Below are 21,792 nucleotides of genomic sequence, written 5' to 3' on the forward strand. Positions count from 1 at the left end.
GGTTACGTTGGTTGGTTAGATTAGGTTGGTTGGTTACATTGGTTAGGTTGGTTAGGTTGGTTGGTTACATTGGTTAGGTTGGTTGGTTACGTTGGTTAGGTGGTTAGGTTAGTTGGGTTGGTTGGGTTAGGTTAGGATCCTTGGTTAGGTTCCTTGGTTAAGTTGCTTTTTAGGTTGGTTGATTAGGTTCCTTGGTTAGGTTCCTTGGTTAGGTTGCTTTTTAGGTTGGTTGGTTGGTTAGGTTGCTTGGTTAGGTTCCTTGGTTAGGTTAGATAGGCTACCAACAATTACAGCCCCTTTTCTATTTCTACAAACCTAGCCTAAACTAACCTAACTTAACCTGCAAACCTAGCCTATTTCCTAGTCAAAACAAACATAACCTAATCTAAGCTAACCTAACCTAACGTAACTAACTCCTGGATACCTATTTACTGTTAGGTGAATAGATGTATTCGGTGATAGGAAACGCTACCTACAATTACAGCCCTTCTTGTATTTCTACAAACCTAGCCTATTTCCTATCCTAAACTAACCTATTCTAACTAACTCCTGGATACCTATTTACTGCTACGTGAACAGAGAAGACACGCTACCAACAATTACTGCCCTATTTCTATTTCAACAAAAATAGCCTATTTCTTAGCCTAAACTAATCTAACCTAATTAAACCTAATCTAACCTTACCTATATATATACTTCACTACTCACTAACATCATCACTACCACACTACTCACTAACATCATCACTACCTCCCTACTCACCATCATCATCACTACCTCACCATCATCATCACTACCTCTTTACTCACCATCATCATCATTACCTCACTATTCACCATCATCATCACTACCTCACCACCATCATCACTACCTCTCTACTCACCATCATCATCATTACCTCACTACTCACCATCACTACCACACTACTCACCATCATCACTACCTCACTACTCACCATCATCATCACTACTTCTCTACTCACCACCATCATCATTTCCTCACTACTCACTAACATCATTACTTCCTCACTACTCACCATCATCATCATCATTACTGCTCACAATCATCACTACTCACCATCATCACTACCACACTACTCATAAACATAATCATTACCACACTACTCTCTATCATCACTACCACACTACTCACTATCATCATCACTACCACACTTCTCGGTGAGTAGTGTGGTAGTGATAGTGAGTAGAGATGATGATGGTGAGGTAGTGATGATGATAGTGAGTAGTGAGGTAGTGATGATGATGGTGAGAAGTGATGATTGTCAGTAGTGTGGTAGTGATGATGATGTTGAGTAGTGAGGTAGTGATGATGATAGTGAATAGTGTGGTAGTGATGATGATGGTGAGTAGTGTGGTAGTGATGATGAGAGTGAGTAGTGAGGTAGTGATGATGATGGTGAGAAGTGATGATAGTGAGTAGTGTGGTAGTGATGATGGTGAGTAGTGAGGTAGTGATGATGATGGTGAGAAGTGATGATAGTGAGTAGTGTGGTAGTGGTGATGGTGACTAGTGAGGTAGTGATGATGATAGTGAAGTGTGGTAGTGATGATGATGGTGAGTAGTGTGGTAGTGATGATGATTGTGAGTAGTGAGGTAGTGATGATGATAATGAATAGTGTGGTAGTGATGCTGATGGTGAGTAGTGTGGTAGTGATGATGATAGTGATGTAGTGATGATGATGGTGAGTAGTGAGGTAGTGATGATGATGGTGAGTAGTGTGGTAGTGATGATAGTGAATAGTGTGGTAGTGATGATAGTGAATAGTGTGGTAGTGACGATGATGGTGAGTAGTGAGGTAGTGAAGATGATAGTGAATAGTGTGGTAGTGTTGATGATGGTGAGTAGCGTGGTAGTGATGATGATGGTGAGTAGTGTGGTAGTGATGATAGTGAATAGTGTGGTAGTGATGATGATGGTGTGTAGTGAGGTAGTGATGATGATGGTGAGTAGTGAGGGAGTGATGGTGTTGCTAAGTAGTGTGGTAGTGATGTTGATAGTGAGTATTGTGGTAGTGATGATGATGGTGAGTATTGTGGTAGTGATGATGAGTAGTGATGTAGTGATGATAATGGTGAGTAGTGAGGTAATGATGATGGTGAGTAGTGTGGTAGTGATGATGGTGAGTAGTGAGGTAGTGATGATGATGGTGAGGTAGTGATGATGGTGAGGTAGTGATGGTGAGGTAGTGATGATGATAGTGAGGTAGTGATGATGATGGTGAGGTAGTGATGATGATGGTGAGGTAGTGATGATGATTGTGAGTAGTGAAGTAGTGATGATGGTTAAGAGTAGTGTGGTAGTTATGATGATGGTGGGTAGTGATGATGGTGAGTAGTGTGGTAGTGATGATGATAGTGAGTAGTGTGGTAGTGATGATGGTGAGTAGTGTGGTAGTGATGATGTTTATGAGTAGTGTGGTAGTGATGATGGTGGGTATTGATGATGGTGAGATGATGTTAGTTAGTAGTGAGGAAATGATGATGGTGGTGAGTTGAGAAGTAGTGATGATGATGGTGAGTAGTGAGGTAGTGATGATGGTGAGTAGTGTGGTAGTGATGGTGAGTAGTGAGGTAATGATGATGATGGTGAGTAGAGAGGTAGTGATGATGATGGTGAGTAGTGAGGTAATGATGATGATGGTGAGTAAAGAGGTAGTGATGATGATGGTGAGGTAGTGATGATGATGGTGAGTAGGGAGGTAGTGATGATGTTAGTGAGTAGTGTGGTAGTGATGATGTTAGTGAGTAGTGAAGTATATATATAGGTAAGGTTAGATTAGGTTAGGTTAGGTTTAATTAGGTTAGATTAGTTTAGGCTAAGAAATAGGCTATTTTTGTTGAAATAGAAATAGGGCAGTAATTGTTGGTAGCGTGTCTTCTCTGTTCACGTAGCAGTAAATAGGTATCCAGGAGTTAGTTAGATTAGGTTAGGTTAGGTTAGTTTAGGCTAGGAAATAGGCTAGGTTTGTAGAAATAGAAATAGAAGAAGGGCTGTAATTGTAGGTAGCGTTTCCTATCACCGAATACATCTATTCACCTAACAGTAAATAGGTATCCAGGAGTTAGTTACGTTAGGTTAGGTTAGATTAGGTTATGTTTGTTTTGACTAGGAAATAGGCTAGGTTTGCAGGTTAAGTTAGGTTAGTTTAGGCTAGGTTTGTAGAAATAGAAATAGAAGAGGGGCTGTAATTGTTGGTAGCCTTTCCTATCACCGAATGCCTCTGTTCACCTAGCAGTAAATAGGTATCCAGAAGTTAGTAAGCTAGCTACTTGGGGCGTGGTGAGTGCGTGAGGGTTAGTTAGTCTCTAAAAGAACCTTAGTTAGAACCACTAATTGTGGGGGTGTGGGTGTTTGGATATAAGCCTAACATGTGTATGTATAAAGTGCCTGTCTGCCTGTCCCCCGACTCAATGATGTTACAAGTATTGACTAAATGAAGCCTAAGAGGGCATATGCAAGGCCTAAGATAAGTCATTTGTCAGCAGCAACTTGTGCGAGATCAATGGCAGCGGTGGCATCCCAACATTTCTATTTTGGAGCAACAGTAGTAATAGTAGTAGTAGTCCATTTGTTGTTGGTTAATTTGACTAAATAGTGGCAATAAGTACTATCATTAATGGAGAATTGGCTGCTATGTGTGAGTATCCTCCGCCTGCCTGCCCGCCGCAGTTACCATTATCTTGACTCACTCACTCACTCACATGTGATTACTTACTACTTGTATACAATAGCAACGGCCATACTACCTACCTATCCCCTTGAGAAGACTGCGTTTCGTCCCATACATCTGTCAGGTTAAACACCGTTGAATTTGGTTAGTACTTGGATGGGTGACCTTCCTGGGAACACCAACTGCTGCTGCTGTTAGTATACATATTTGGGCAGTCTCTGTGGGTCAGTGTGTGTGTGTGTGTACAAGAATGTCGCACATGGAAATGTGTACATACCATTTTAATAATAGTTTACCATCCATGAAGAAAACGTCTACCTATTTGTCAGTCCATTGTCTCTCTCTGCCGGCTGGCCGGCCTACCTACCTGCTAAAACTTGTCTACCTAATATACTGTTGAATATCTATCTCCAGTGATCACTTACCCTTTATTCCTCAACCTGTTCTCACACAAGACAGCACATATATGACTTAATGCTTAAAGTCAATATGTTGAATGTGATTTAGTACATATGTGATATATTCCCTGTTGCCTTTTTTACCAAGGCCCAAACTCATCCTCACGTACCAATTTACGTCTCACAGTACCCGTCCATCAACGTAGATAGCAGAATAGTCGTGATTGGTTCAATTATAATGAAAATTGTAGTTTTCAGGTCCCACATGGGTTGTGAAATTTACCTTCTATTGTCCATGCTCTTATAATATTACAGATCAGCTACATCCTATTGAAGGCTCGTAGTTTTGTTTTGAGAAATATTAGTTGTTCTTAGTAAATTATATTAAGCACTATAAATTATTACATAGAATAACAGTGCTTCGCCAATCAATATTTTATACCATAGTTTATGCTTTAAAAATCTTTAAAGAATGTTTTGTAGGAACGCTAACAGAAAACGATGTTACGTTGGAATGTTTATGGGGTAAACTACTGCAAACAGCATGGTATGGTGTCTACTATACCAAATATTGGATGGGTATAGGGTCCAATATCACCTGTTAGGTGGGTAAGGGGTCCAATACCGCCCGCAGGATGGGTATAGGGGTCACATCCACCCACAGGATGGGTATGGGGTCCAATACCATCAACTGGATGTGTATGGCGTCCACTACCACCCACAGGATGGGTATGGGGCTCACAACCACCCACAGGATGGGTATGGAGTTTAATACCATCCACAGGATGAGTATGGCGTCCACTATCACCCACACGATGGGTATGGGGCTCCAACCACCCACAGAATAAGTATGGGGTCCAATAACACCCACTGGATGTGTTTGGCGTCCATTGCCGCCCACAGGATGAGTATAGGGTCCAGAATCACCCAAAGGATTAGTATATAGGGTCCACTGCCACCCACAGGGTCGGTAGGGGGTCCAATAGCGCCCACAGGGTTGGTAGGGGGGTCCAATACCGCCCACAGGGTCGGTAGGGGGTTCACTACCGCCCACAGGGTCGGTATGGGGTCCACTGCCACCCACAGAGTCGGTATGGGGTCCACTACCGTCCACAGGGTCGGTAGGGCGTCCACTGCCGCCCACAGGGTTGGTAGGGGGTCCACTGCCGCCCACAGGGTCGGTAGGGCGTCCACTACCTCCCGCAGGGTCGGTAGGGGGTCCACTGCCGCCCACAGGGTCGGTAGGGGGTCCAATGCCACCCACAGGGTCGGCAGGGGGTCCACTACCGCCCATAGTGTTTGCATAGTGTCCACTACCGCCCATAGTGTTTGTATAGTGTCCACTACCGCCCATAGTGTTATTATGGGGTCCACTACCCCTCATATTGTCGGTATGGGGGTCCATTACTACCCACAGGGTGTGTCTGGGGTATACTTTTTCTGTATAGCAGAGGTGGCAATACTGCTTTTCCAATCTCATTTGTTGTTCAATGTAAAATATTTGTTGCTCGACTTGCAACAATTTATATATATATATATATATATATATATATATATATATATAAATATATATATATATATATATATATATATATATATATATATATATATATATATATATATATATATATATATATATACAATCTTTGGACAACACCCACCAGTGGGACTCGAACCCAGAAAGCACAACTACCTTCCAGTAGCTGGCATAACTAGTATGCTTTAACCCACTACGCCATCAGACCTTACAAAAGAAGTAGATAGTTCGAGATTTATCTCGAACTATCTACTTCTTTTGTAAGGTCTGATGGCGTAGTGGGTTAAAGCATACTAGTTAACTAGTATGCTTTAACCCACTACGCCATCAGACCTTACAAAAGAAGTAGATAGTTCGAGATTTATCTCGAACTATCTACTTCTTTTGTAAGGTCTGATGGCGTAGTGGGTTAAAGCATACTAGTTATGCCAGCTACTGGAAGGTAGTTGTGCTTTCTGGGTTCGAGTCCCACTGGTGGGTGTTGTCCAAAGATTGTTTATCTTCACTTGTGGTTTATGCAAGTATAGGCTTATAAGCTGGACACGAGTTCTCTCACATTGACAGTGGCTTGACGAAAAATGCAGACTGACCCCTCACTCATCTGGTGCCTTCGGGAGGTAGAGATGTTTGAGATATATATCTCGAACTATCTACTTCTTTTGTAAGGTCTGATGGCGTAGTGGGTTAAAGCATACTAGTTATGCCAGCTACTGGAAGGTAGTTGTGCTTTCTGGGTTCGAGTCTCACTGGTGGGTGTTGTCCAAAGATTGTTTATCTTCACTTGTGGTTTATGCAAGTATAGGCTTATAAGCTGGACACGAGTTCTCTCACATTGACAGTGGCTTGACGAAAAATGCAGACTGACCCCTCACTCATCTGGTGCCTTCGGGAGGTAGAGATGTTTGAGATATATATCTCGAACTATCTACTTCTTTTGTAAGGTCTGATGGCGTAGTGGGTTAAAGCATACTAGTTATGCCAGCTACTGGAAGGTAGTTGTGCTTTCTGGGTTCGAGTCCCACTGGTGGGTGTTGTCCAAAGATTGTTTATCTTCACTTGTGGTTTATGCAAGTATAGGCTTATAAGCTGGACACGAGTTCTCTCACATTGACAGTGGCTTGACGAAAAATGCAGACTGACCCCTCACTCATCTGGTGCCTTCGGGAGGTAGAGATGTTTGAGATATATATCTCGAACTATCTACTTCTTTTGTAAGGTCTGATGGCGTAGTGGGTTAAAGCATACTAGTTATGCCAGCTACTGGAAGGTAGTTGTGCTTTCTGGGTTCGAGTCCCACTGGTGGGTGTTGTCCAAAGATTGTTTATCTTCACTTGTGGTTTATGCAAGTATAGGCTTATAAGCTGGACACGAGTTCTCTCACATTGACAGTGGCTTGACGAAAAATGCAGACTGACCCCTCACTCATCTGGTGCCTTCGGGAGGTAGAGATGTTTGAGATATATATCTCGAACTATCTACTTCTTTTGTAAGGTCTGATGGCGTAGTGGGTTAAAGCATACTAGTTATGCCAGCTACTGGAAGGTAGTTGTGCTTTCTGGGTTCGAGTCCCACTGGTGGGTGTTGTCCAAAGATTGTTTATCTTCACTTGTGGTTTATGCAAGTATAGGCTTATAAGCTGGACACGAGTTCTCTCACATTGACAGTGGCTTGACGAAAAATGCAGACTGACCCCTCACTCATCTGGTGCCTTCGGGAGGTAGGGATGTTTGAGATATATATCTCGAACTATCTACTTCTTTTGTAAGGTCTGATGGCGTAGTGGGTTAAAGCATACTAGTTATGCCAGCTACTGGAAGGTAGTTGTGCTTTCTGGGTTCGAGTCCCACTGGTGGGTGTTGTCCAAAGATTGTTTATCTTCACTTGTGGTTTATGCAAGTATAGGCTTATAAGCTGGACACGAGTTCTCTCACATTGACAGTGGCTTGACGAAAAATGCAGACTGACCCCTCACTCATCTGGTGCCTTCGGGAGGTAGAGATGTTTGAGATATATATCTCGAACTATCTACTTCTTTTGTAAGGTCTGATGGCGTAGTGGGTTAAAGCATACTAGTTATGCCAGCTACTGGAAGGTAGTTGTGCTTTCTGGGTTCGAGTCCCACTGGTGGGTGTTGTCCAAAGATTGTTTATCTTCACTTGTGGTTTATGCAAGTATAGGCTTATAAGCTGGACACGAGTTCTCTCACATTGACAGTGGCTTGACGAAAAATGCAGACTGACCCCTCACTCATCTGGTGCCTTCGGGAGGTAGAGATGTTTGAGATATATATCTCGAACTATCTACTTCTTTTGTAAGGTCTGATGGCGTAGTGGGTTAAAGCATACTAGTTATGCCAGCTACTGGAAGGTAGTTGTGCTTTCTGGGTTCGAGTCCCACTGGTGGGTGTTGTCCAAAGATTGTTTATCTTCACTTGTGGTTTATGCAAGTATAGGCTTATAAGCTGGACACGAGTTCTCTCACATTGACAGTGGCTTGACGAAAAATGCAGACTGACCCCTCACTCATCTGGTGCCTTCGGGAGGTAGAGATGTTTGAGATATATATCTCGAACTATCTACTTCTTTTGTAAGGTCTGATGGCGTAGTGGGTTAAAGCATACTAGTTATGCCAGCTACTGGAAGGTAGTTGTGCTTTCTGGGTTCGAGTCCCACTGGTGGGTGTTGTCCAAAGATTGTTTATCTTCACTTGTGGTTTATGCAAGTATAGGCTTATAAGCTGGACACGAGTTCTCTCACATTGACAGTGGCTTGACGAAAAATGCAGACTGACCCCTCACTCATCTGGTGCCTTCGGGAGGTAGAGATGTTTGAGATATATATCTCGAACTATCTACTTCTTTTGTAAGGTCTGATGGCGTAGTGGGTTAAAGCATACTAGTTATGCCAGCTACTGGAAGGTAGTTGTGCTTTCTGGGTTCGAGTCCCACTGGTGGGTGTTGTCCAAAGATTGTTTATCTTCACTTGTGGTTTATGCAAGTATAGGCTTATAAGCTGGACACGAGTTCTCTCACATTGACAGTGGCTTGACGAAAAATGCAGACTGACCCCTCACTCATCTGGTGCCTTCGGGAGGTAGAGATGTTTGAGATATATATCTCGAACTATCTACTTCTTTTGTAAGGTCTGATGGCGTAGTGGGTTAAAGCATACTAGTTATGCCAGCTACTGGAATGTAGTTGTGCTTTCTGGGTTCGAGTCCCACTGGTGGGTGTTGTCCAAAGATTGTTTATCTTCACTTGTGGTTTATGCAAGTATAGGCTTATAAGCTGGACACGAGTTCTCTCACATTGACAGTGGCTTGACGAAAAATGCAGACTGACCCCTCACTCATCTGGTGCCTTCGGGAGGTAGGGATGTTTGAGATATTAATCTCGAACTATCTACTTCTTTTGTAAGGTCTGATGGCGTAGTGGGTTAAAGCATACTAGTTATGCCAGCTACTGGAAGGTAGTTGTGCTTTCTGGGTTCGAGTCCCACTGGTGGGTTTTGTCCAAAGATTGTTTATCTTCACTTGTGGTTTATGCAAGTATAGGCTTATAAGCTGGACACGAGTTCTCTCACATTGACAGTGGCTTGACGAAAAATGCAGACTGACCCCTCACTCATCTGGTGCCTTCGGGAGGTAGAGATGTTTGAGATATATATCTCGAACTATCTACTTCTTTTGTAAGGTCTGATGGCGTAGTGGGTTAAAGCATACTAGTTATGCCAGCTACTGGAAGGTAGTTGTGCTTTCTGGGTTCGAGTCCCACTGGTGGGTGTTGTCCAAAGATTGTTTATCTTCACTTGTGGTTTATGCAAGTATAGGCTTATAAGCTGGACACGAGTTCTCTCACATTGACAGTGGCTTGACGAAAAATGCAGACTGACCCCTCACTCATCTGGTGCCTTCGGGAGGTAGAGATGTTTGAGATATATATCTCGAACTATCTACTTCTTTTGTAAGGTCTGATGGCGTAGTGGGTTAAAGCATACTAGTTATGCCAGCTACTGGAAGGTAGTTGTGCTTTCTGGGTTCGAGTCCCACTGGTGGGTGTTGTCCAAAGATTGTTTATCTTCACTTGTGGTTTATGCAAGTATAGGCTTATAAGCTGGACACGAGTTCTCTCACATTGACAGTGGCTTGACGAAAAATGCAGACTGACCCCTCACTCATCTGGTGCCTTCGGGAGGTAGAGATGTTTGAGATATATATCTCGAACTATCTACTTCTTTTGTAAGGTCTGATGGCGTAGTGGGTTAAAGCATACTAGTTATGCCAGCTACTGGAAGGTAGTTGTGCTTTCTGGGTTCGAGTCCCACTGGTGGGTGTTGTCCAAAGATTGTTTATCTTCACTTGTGGTTTATGCAAGTATAGGCTTATAAGCTGGACACGAGTTCTCTCACATTGACAGTGGCTTGACGAAAAATGCAGACTGACCACTCACTCATCTGGTGCCTTCGGGAGGTAGAGATGTTTGAGATATATATCTCGAACTATCTACTTCTTTTGTAAGGTCTGATGGCGTAGTGGGTTAAAGCATACTAGTTATGCCAGCTACTGGAAGGTAGTTGTGCTTTCTGGGTTCGAGTCCCACTGGTGGGTGTTGTCCAAAGATTGTTTATCTTCACTTGTGGTTTATGCAAGTATAGGCTTATAAGCTGGGCACGAGTTCTCTCACATTGACAGTGGCTTGACGAAAAATGCAGACTGACCCCTCACTCATCTGGTGCCTTCGGGAGGTAGGGATGTTTGAGATATATATCTCGAACTATCTACTTCTTTTGTAAGGTCTGATGGCGTAGTGGGTTAAAGCATACTAGTTATGCCAGCTACTGGAAGGTAGTTGTGCTTTCTGGGTTCGAGTCCCACTGGTGGGTGTTGTCCAAAGATTGTTTATCTTCACTTGTGGTTTATGCAAGTATAGGCTTATAAGCTGGACACGAGTTCTCTCACATTGACAGTGGCTTGACGAAAAATGCAGACTGACCCCTCACTCATCTGGTGCCTTCGGGAGGTAGAGATGTTTGAGATATATATCTCGAACTATCTACTTCTTTTGTAAGGTCTGATGGCGTAGTGGGTTAAAGCATACTAGTTATGCCAGCTACTGGAAGGTAGTTGTGCTTTCTGGGTTCGAGTCCCACTGGTGGGTGTTGTCCAAAGATTGTTTATCTTCACTTGTGGTTTATGCAAGTATAGGCTTATAAGCTGGACACGAGTTCTCTCACATTGACAGTGGCTTGACGAAAAATGCAGACTGACCCCTCACTCATCTGGTGCCTTCGGGAGGTAGAGATGTTTGAGATATATATCTCGAACTATCTACTTCTTTTGTAAGGTCTGATGGCGTAGTGGGTTAAAGCATACTAGTTATGCCAGCTACTGGAAGGTAGTTGTGCTTTCTGGGTTCGAGTCCCACTGGTGGGTGTTGTCCAAAGATTGTTTATCTTCACTTGTGGTTTATGCAAGTATAGGCTTATAAGCTGGACACGAGTTCTCTCACATTGACAGTGGCTTGACGAAAAATGCAGACTGACCCCTCACTCATCTGGTGCCTTCGGGAGGTAGAGATGTTTGAGATATATATCTCGAACTATCTACTTCTTTTGTAAGGTCTGATGGCGTAGTGGGTTAAAGCATACTAGTTATGCCAGCTACTGGAAGGTAGTTGTGCTTTCTGGGTTCGAGTCCCACTGGTGGGTGTTGTCCAAAGATTGTTTATCTTCACTTGTGGTTTATGCAAGTATAGGCTTATAAGCTGGACACGAGTTCTCTCACATTGACAGTGGCTTGACGAAAAATGCAGACTGACCCCTCACTCATCTGGTGCCTTCGGGAGGTAGAGATGTTTGAGATATATATCTCGAACTATCTACTTCTTTTGTAAGGTCTGATGGCGTAGTGGGTTAAAGCATACTAGTTATGCCAGCTACTGGAAGGTAGTTGTGCTTTCTGGGTTCGAGTCCCACTGGTGGGTGTTGTCCAAAGATTGTTTATCTTCACTTGTGGTTTATGCAAGTATAGGCTTATAAGCTGGACACGAGTTCTCTCACATTGACAGTGGCTTGACGAAAAATGCAGACTGACCCCTCACTCATCTGGTGCCTTCGGGAGGTAGAGATGTTTGAGATATATATCTCAAACTATCTACTTCTTTTGTAAGGTCTGATGGCATAGTGGGTTAAAGCATACTAGTTATGCCAGCTACTGGAAGGTAGTTGTGCTTTCTGGGTTCGAGTCCCACTGGTGGGTGTTGTCCAAAGATTGTTTATCTTCACTTGTGGTTTATGCAAGTATAGGCTTATAAGCTGGACACGAGTTCTCTCACATTGACAGTGGCTTGACGAAAAATGCAGACTGACCCCTCACTCATCTGGTGCCTTCGGGAGGTAGAGATGTTTGAGATATATATCTCGAACTATCTACTTCTTTTGTAAGGTCTGATGGCGTAGTGGGTTAAAGCATACTAGTTATGCCAGCTACTGGAAGGTAGTTGTGCTTTCTGGGTTCGAGTCCCACTGGTGGGTGTTGTCCAAAGATTGTTTATCTTCACTTGTGGTTTATGCAAGTATAGGCTTATAAGCTGGACACGAGTTCTCTCACATTGACAGTGGCTTGACGAAAAATGCAGACTGACCCCTCACTCATCTGGTGCCTTCGGGAGGTAGAGATGTTTGAGATATATATCTCGAACTATCTACTTCTTTTGTAAGGTCTGATGGCGTAGTGGGTTAAAGCATACTAGTTATGCCAGCTACTGGAAGGTAGTTGTGCTTTCTGGGTTCGAGTCCCACTGGTGGGTGTTGTCCAAAGATTGTTTATCTTCACTTGTGGTTTATGCAAGTATAGGCTTATAAGCTGGACACGAGTTCTCTCACATTGACAGTGGCTTGACGAAAAATGCAGACTGACCCCTCACTCATCTGGTGCCTTCGGGAGGTAGAGATGTTTGAGATATATATCTCGAACTATCTACTTCTTTTGTAAGGTCTGATGGCGTAGTGGGTTAAAGCATACTAGTTATGCCAGCTACTGGAAGGTAGTTGTGCTTTCTGGGTTCGAGTCCCACTGGTGGGTGTTGTCCAAAGATTGTTTATCTTCACTTGTGGTTTATGCAAGTATAGGCTTATAAGCTGGACACGAGTTCTCTCACATTGACAGTGGCTTGACGAAAAATGCAGACTGACCCCTCACTCATCTGGTGCCTTCGGGAGGTAGAGATGTTTGAGATATATATCTCGAACTATCTACTTCTTTTGTAAGGTCTGATGGCGTAGTGGGTTAAAGCATACTAGTTATGCCAGCTACTGGAAGGTAGTTGTGCTTTCTGGGTTCGAGTCCCACTGGTGGGTGTTGTCCAAAGATTGTTTATCTTCACTTGTGGTTTATGCAAGTATAGGCTTATAAGCTGGACACGAGTTCTCTCACATTGACAGTGGCTTGACGAAAAATGCAGACTGACCCCTCACTCATCTGGTGCCTTCGGGAGGTAGAGATGTTTGAGATATATATCTCGAACTATCTACTTCTTTTGTAAGGTCTGATGGCGTAGTGGGTTAAAGCATACTAGTTATGCCAGCTACTGGAAGGTAGTTGTGCTTTCTGGGTTCGAGTCCCACTGGTGGGTGTTGTCCAAAGATTGTTTATCTTCACTTGTGGTTTATGCAAGTATAGGCTTATAAGCTGGACACGAGTTCTCTCACATTGACAGTGGCTTGACGAAAAATGCAGACTGACCCCTCACTCATCTGGTGCCTTCGGGAGGTAGAGATGTTTGAGATATATATCTCGAACTATCTACTTCTTTTGTAAGGTCTGATGGCGTAGTGGGTTAAAGCATACTAGTTATGCCAGCTACTGGAAGGTAGTTGTGCTTTCTGGGTTCGAGTCCCACTGGTGGGTGTTGTCCAAAGATTGTTTATCTTCACTTGTGGTTTATGCAAGTATAGGCTTATAAGCTGGACACGAGTTCTCTCACATTGACAGTGGCTTGACGAAAAATGCAGACTGACCCCTCACTCATCTGGTGCCTTCGGGAGGTAGAGATGTTTGAGATATATATCTCGAACTATCTACTTCTTTTGTAAGGTCTGATGGCGTAGTGGGTTAAAGCATACTAGTTATGCCAGCTACTGGAAGGTAGTTGTGCTTTCTGGGTTCGAGTCCCACTGGTGGGTGTTGTCCAAAGATTGTTTATCTTCACTTGTGGTTTATGCAAGTATAGGCTTATAAGCTGGACACGAGTTCTCTCACATTGACAGTGGCTTGACGAAAAATGCAGACTGACCCCTCACTCATCTGGTGCCTTCGGGAGGTAGAGATGTTTGAGATATATATCTCGAACTATCTACTTCTTTTGTAAGGTCTGATGGCGTAGTGGGTTAAAGCATACTAGTTATGCCAGCTACTGGAAGGTAGTTGTGCTTTCTGGGTTCGAGTCCCACTGGTGGGTGTTGTCCAAAGATTGTTTATCTTCACTTGTGGTTTATGCAAGTATAGGCTTATATATATATATATATATATATATATTATTAAATATGACCGAAAAAGTAAGATTAATAATTCTAACACGAATTTTCTCAATCTTCCGTACATTTCTTTTCACTGTTGGAGGTAAATCAAAAATCAATTCTCCAAAATTCATTTTTATTTCTAGTCTGACGCGACACGAGCGCGTTTCGTAAAACTTATTACATTTTCAAAGACTTTAGTTCACAAATACACAACTGAATAGAACTTACGCATCTCCGATTTTATATCTTGTTACGAACCCGGATCCATCGTCCGGGCCTGGAGCAGTGACGACCACGCCATCTGTGGGTCTGCTGCCGAAACCCCCTCCAAATGCACGACGACACCTGGTGAGGACGGAGTGTATTGGCCACAAGGGCCAGTTTCCAGCCCTGTTCAGCGCTCCACACAGCCGCTGCTGACCTCTGGTGAGGTGGTGCTCAGACACCAGCGCCATCTATGGAGTGGATAGGTGGGCGTTTGTGTCTGAGCCTGTAAGTGAGGTGCCTTAGTGTGTCCCAGTTATTGATGACGTGTCTGCTTACAGAGTCGACCTGGGACTGCTGTGATGGGAGTTGAGTCAGTCTACCCGAGGCAGCCAGTCTCCATACCTTGTACCTTGTTGCACCCGTTGTGAAGTCGTCCCCCCGGAAGAACACTGTGGTGTGTTAGCCTGCCAGTGGAGTGGCAGTAAAAGGATTACCCGGGACCGACTGTTGGAGACGATTATCCACTGGGGTATTGAGGACAGGAGGGTGATTTGTGATATCACACGAGAATCCTGTCTAGGGCGTTTACCCTAATATCGTCCGTGGAGTGGCCTGACCAGCGTTGCGGGTACGGAACCTGCCAGCAGACCGGCTGGATTTGTGGTTGACGGCCTCCACGGCAGTGCCCCCAGTGGACCTGTGTTTTGGCTGACCTGTGGCCAGGGTAGGCTCGGCATTCTCAGAGGACACGTTGTGAGGCCACGAAGAAAGCACCGAGGACTCAGTACCTAGCTTCTGGATCCAGAGTCTTCAGCAGAAGACTATACTGTGAACAATCCCCTTGTATAGTGTTAACACCCCTCCCCCTGTGCACTCTATGATTTTATATATTTAATTGGTGATGGTGATAATTACAATATTAAGTTCTTAACTTTCTTTCCCTACTCCCTTTAAGTTACTTGCGTCACGGATCACATCCCTTGATAGCCACTACTGGCTTGGGAACGGATATATATATCTTCCTCTAACAACATCAGAGTGAGAACCCCGTTGCGTCCCGAGAGGGCCGTAACATATCTACATTTGAGTGAGGTGGAAGGGGTGATGTGGCATTAACACAAGACAGAACAAGAGGTGGCATTAATAGGGTATTAATTTCATCAACACAAGACAGAACAAGAGGTGGTATTAATAGGGTATTAATTTCATCAACACAAGACAGAACACGAAACAATGGGTATTGAATAGAAGTGTTTGTAGAAAGCCTATTGGTCCATATTTCTTGATGCTTCTATATTGGAGCGGAGTCTAGAGGTGGGTAGAATATAGTTGTGCAATAATTGGCTGTTGATTGCTGGTGTTGACTTCTTGATGTGTTGTGCCTCGCAAACGTCAAGCCGCCTGCTATCGCTGTATCTATCGATGATTTCTGTGTTGTTTACTAGGATTTCTCTGGCTATGGTTTGGTTGTGGGAAGAGATTATATGTTCCTTAATGGAGCCCTGTTGCTTATGCATCGTTAAACGCCTAGAAAGAGATGTTGTTGTCTTGCCTATATACTGGGTTTTTTGGAGCTTACAGTCCCCAAGAGGGCATTTAAAGCCATAGACGACGTTAGTCTCTTCTAAAGCGTTCTGTTTTGTGTCTGGAGAGTTTCTCATGAGTAGGCTGGCCGTTTTTCTGGTTTTATAGTAAATCGTCAGTTGTATCCTCTGATTTTTGTCTGTAGGGATAACGTTTCTATTAACAATATCTTTCAGGACCCTTTCCTCCGTTTTATGAGCTGTGGAAAAGAAGTTCCTGTAAAATAGTCTAATAGGGGGTATAGGTGTTGTGTTAGTTGTCTCTTCAATTATTTTTATTTTTAATTTTATTTTTAACTATTTTACAGGAACTTCTTTTCCACAGCTCATAAAACGGAGGAAAGGGTCCTGAAAGATATTGTTAATAGAAACGTTATCCCTACAGACAAAAATCAGAGGATACAACTGACGATTTACTATAAAACCAGAAAAACGGCCAGCCTACTCATGAGAAACTCTCCAGACACAAAACAGAACACTTTAGAAGAGACTAACGTCGTCTATGCCTTTAAATGCCCTCTTGGGGACTGTAAGCTCCAAAAAACCCAGTATATAGGCAAGACAACAACATCTCTTTCTAGGCGTTTAACAATGCATAAGCAACAGGGCTCCATTAAGGAACATATAATCTCTTCCCACAACCAAACCATAGCCAGAGAAATCCTAGTAAACAACACAGAAATCATCGATAGATACAGCGATAGCAGGCGGCTTGACGTTTGCGAGGCACTACACATCAAGAAGTCAACACCAGCAATCAACAGCCAATTATTGCACAACTATATTCTACCCACCTCTAGACTGCGCTCCAATATAGAAGCATCAAGAAATATGGACCAATAGGCTTTCTACAAACACGTCTATTCAATACCCATTGTTTCGTGTTCTGTCTTGTGTTGATGAAATTAATACCGTATTAATGCCTTCTCTTGTTCTGTCTTGTGTTAATGCCACATCACCCCTTCCACCTCACTCAAATGTAGATATAAAATCGGAGATGCGTAAGTTCTATTCAGTTGTGTATTTGTGAACTAAAGTCTTTGAAAATGTAATAAGTTTTACGAAACGCGCTCGTGTCGCGTCAGACTAGAAAAAAAAATGAATTATGGAGAATTGATTTTTGATTTACCTCCAACAGTGAAAAGAAATGTACGGAAGATTGAGAAAATTCGTGTTAGAATTATTAATCTTACTTTTTCGGTCATATTTAATAATATATGTCTACAGGAAAGACTGCTACCAATATATATATATATATATATATATATATATATATATATATATATATATATATATATATATATATATATATATATGTATGTGTATGTATGTATGTATGTATATATATGTATGTATGTATATATATATATATGTATGTATATATATATGTATGTATATATATATATATATATATATATATATATGTATGTATATATATATATATATGTATGTATATATATATATGTATGTATATATATATGTATGTATATATATATATGTATGTATATATATATATGTATGTATATGTATGTATATATATATATGTATGTATATATATATGTATGTATATATATATATATGTATGTATATATATGTATGTATGTATATATATATATTTATATATATATATATATATATATATAGTATAGTGCCTTTGCAAGAATGTAACAATGTGTGTATATTCATAACCCATTTTAAATTCTTGAAAACATATAACTTCATAGAGAATGCAAGTCAATGTATATTTATTAATTTATTTATTTATTTATATACAAGAAGGTACATTGGGTTTGAGAGAATACATAGCATAGTATTTGCAATCTTGTAAAGCCACTAGTACGCGCAGGGTTTCGGGCAGGTCCTTAATCAAACAGATAATTTTAAGTAGGTAAATTCTAGCAGAATTAATAAAATTATAATAGATACATTGCAAGAAAAAAAATGAGATGAGAGAGAGAATAGTAAGTATATTAAAGCTCATTGGTTTATTAAAGCTCTAGTTGATTACATTGACAACTTGATTGGTAATTTAAACAAGATTAATAGACACCATACAGCTGATTGATAGCACATATAAGAAGACAGCAATGATCACGATGGTAAAGATGTTCGGATTGGGTACATAAAGATTGGGAGATTGGGTAGCAATAGATACAGTGCAATTTTAAAGCAACAAGGTAAAAAAAACTGTGCAGATGAGATTAGGTACTTTTTAGTTTTGTTTTTGAATGACGCAAAAGTTGGACAGCTTTTCAATTCATTAGGGAGTGAGTTCCATAGACTGGGTCCGTTTATTTCCATAGGGTGTTTTCACAGATTAAGTTTGACTCTGGGAATATCAAAGAGATATTTATTTCTGGTGTGGTGATAATGGGTCCTATTACATCTGTCCAAGGAAAGTTTCAGAGCAGGATTTGCGTTTAAGAACAGGGTTTTGTAAATGTAACTGACACAAGAAAATTTGTGGAGTGAGATTATGTTTAGCATGTTAAGGGAATTAAACAAGGGGGCTGAGTGTTGTCTGAAAGCAGAATTTGTTATTATTCTGATAGCAGATTTTTGCTCGATGATGATGGACTTGAGGTGGTTTGCAGTGGTTGAACCCCATGCACAGATACCATAATTAAGATAGGGATAGATTAGTGCACAATATGTAGAGATGAGAGCAGAGTTAGGTACATAATATCTGATTTTGGAGAGTATCCCAATTGTTTTAGAGACTTTCTTAGTTATGTGTTGTATGTGGGTGCTAAAGTTGAGTCTCTTGTCTAGGAATAGGTCAAGAAACTTTCCATCATTTTTATTGCTAATGTTTACATTATCTATCTGAAGCTGAATTGCATTTGTAGATTTGCTTCCAAATAAAATGTAGTAGGTCTTTTCTATGTTAAGTGTTAGTTTGTTGGTTGACATCCATAAGTGGACTTTTTTTAGTTCATTATTAACAACATCATTTAGTGTATGTGGGTTGGGGTTGGAGTAGATGAGGGTAGTGTTGTTCCGAACCATAATGGAAACAGACCCAACTATGGGATGGGTTAACCCAAGTATCGCGTTTCCAAAAGGGTCGCCCATGTTGGAAAAGACGAACGCCGAAAGAATATTGTTGAAAACATCTTGATGACTTATTAAACCAAAATTATTTATTAGTCAGAAGAAAGACAAAAACGCGATCTATATGTAAAACTTCTACCAGACAAATTTTTTAAGTAAAACTGATGATATTTGTAGTTTTATAAAAGGAGCAGTTTTCATCGCTCGTCGAGCTCGAAAACCGCAGCATTCATTTATTTATTTATTTATTTATGCATTTACAAGAAGGTACATTGGGAATGTGAGGATACATAATATGGTAATTACAGTCTTGTAAAGCCACTAGTACGCGCAGCGTTTCGGGCAGGAAATCTCAGAACCATGCCTATTTCACGCAGATTCCTTAATAAACGTAAGAGTTTTATATGTCACAAGAAAGATATAAATATAAGCTTCATTCTAAATACCTTACCATGGGCATATTTAAGTTTAAAGCGAAGATACGTGTACTTTTATAATAGCCGAGCTCCGACCCCTGACAGATTGATCGACCGAGCAACTCTCAGAACAATGTTTATTTCATGTGAATTCGTTAATAAACATATATGTTTTTATATGTCTCAAGAAAGGAAGACATATAAGCTTCACTTTAAACACTTTACCATAGACATATTTAAAGTTCTAATGAAGATACATGTATTTTAAAAATTATGGAGCTCCCACCCCGTACAGACTGAACGACAGAGCAACTCTCTCTCAGATCAATGTTTTTTTCACGTAAATTCCTTAATAAACACAAATGTTTTATATGTTTTAAGCAAGAGAGAAATAAGAGCTTCATTTTAAATACATTACAATTGACATATTTATAGCTCAAGTGAAGATATATACGTTTTTATAGTAGTGCTCAGTAGCTTGTCGGGCATGGAGTGCAGACGCCTACGCACTGGTCGATATATTGTATAATTAACAAAGATACGCTAATAAAGCCTAAAATCTTATATGCCTCCTGAAAGACCGAGATATGAACATTATTATGATTGCACCAAATGAAATATATCATGTTCGAGAACAAAGATATATCAATTTTAAATTAAGTTTCGACTCTTGCTCGGGTGAGAGAGATGGGGCGACTCTCGCCCCATCTATTGGAGATTCTGTCCACTAAAGACCCAAAGCTACTCAAACCCTCCTAGCATTATTTAAGTAATGAAGTAATATGGTATATTTACTCACTATAATGTGGGTGCTGAATGCAGAACATGAAAAAACATATATTTACTCCAAACTAATATAATTTCATTATGAAATAAGTAGCATCAAAGGAAGTCGACGGTCCAAGCGTCAATGTTGTGGAGCGACTTATCCAAGATATATCGTTGTTTGGAAAGTGTTTGTTGGCATATCCAGTTGTCGCACTTCTCTGCACAAATTATCACAAATAACATAACTAGCCAGAAAACATTTAACATTTATTAAAAAATATATGTTTGGAAGTTAAATCGACTTCATAGGACAATAGTTTTGTTATATATACTCGTTATTCGTTAACATGCGTTCGCTACATGAACTACTGTGTACTGTACTTATGTAAAATCTCCCATGTCTCTTCGCTCATCTTACCGAACCCTACAGGCTCTGTGATATATTGTTTAATTAATTGAGATTCACAAATAAAGCTTATAATTGTATATGTTATCAATAAGGCAGAGCTTAGTTTAGTTCATTTATTATGCGCCCCATACCCATCCTATGAGCGATAGTGGAGTGTTACAGAGGCACATAATGGGCTCAGGGACTGAGCCAGGGACATGGGCTCAGGGACAATTCATATAGCCAAGCAAGTTATAATCTTGATAAGGTAGTTACAAAAGTCAATGCAAATTGTCACATCAACGATAGGCTCGAGACCGACCACAAGTACAGTTTATAATTTAAGCAACTGACATATATGGAGGGCTAGTGTCACAATTGATATGTTTATCCTACACATAACCCCCTCTCCCCCATCCAATGGGCAGCAGTGGATAGGTTACAATCAAGTCGTTTTTGTGTTTTATTCAGAGATTAGATGTTATTGGGTGACGAAATATATTCATATTTTAAAGAAGGCTTCTTGACTGATGCTCTCCATTGATGGAAAATATACAACCTTTTGAAAATCATTGTTAGTTTGATCTAGATATTGTAATTAACGAAAGTATTTATGTCATCAGAAAGGTAGAAATATAGGCTACATTAAAAATCCTTTGTCATAAATATAACTGAAGTGAAAACGAAGATATATGCGTTTTGATAGTTACTTGATGGCTAGCTCTGAGAGTGTGAATTGTGGGGTTCGGTCCATTCATTTTCTTTCTTTATTATGCACCCCATAATACCCAACCCGTGGGCGGTGAAGTAAAGGGTTACAGAGGCACATAATCGGTTCAGGAACTGAACCCTCTAGTTCGCTTAGCTAAGCAAACAACAATCTTTTGACGCTAGTTACAAAATTATTAATGTACACATACTTATGCATACATGTACATATACATACGTATACATACACATACATATTTAATCACCTACACAAATACACACATCAGTAATCTTTGTGTCAAAAGTGATCAGCAAGAGGCTCATAACAGTCACTATACAAGGCACTTTACATTTATGAGGAGTCGCACAGTTACTAGTCTTGCTCCACACCCACCCAACTGGGCGGCAGCTTTACAGTCATGTGCTCCACACCCACCCAACTGGGCGGCAGCTTTACAGTCATGTGCTCCACACCCACCCAACTGGGTGGCAGCTTTACAGTCATGTGCTCCACATCCACCCAAC

The sequence above is a fragment of the Procambarus clarkii genome, chromosome 31 (assembly GCF_040958095.1).
Source record: "Procambarus clarkii isolate CNS0578487 chromosome 31, FALCON_Pclarkii_2.0, whole genome shotgun sequence".
NCBI lineage: Eukaryota > Metazoa > Arthropoda > Malacostraca > Decapoda > Cambaridae > Procambarus > Procambarus clarkii.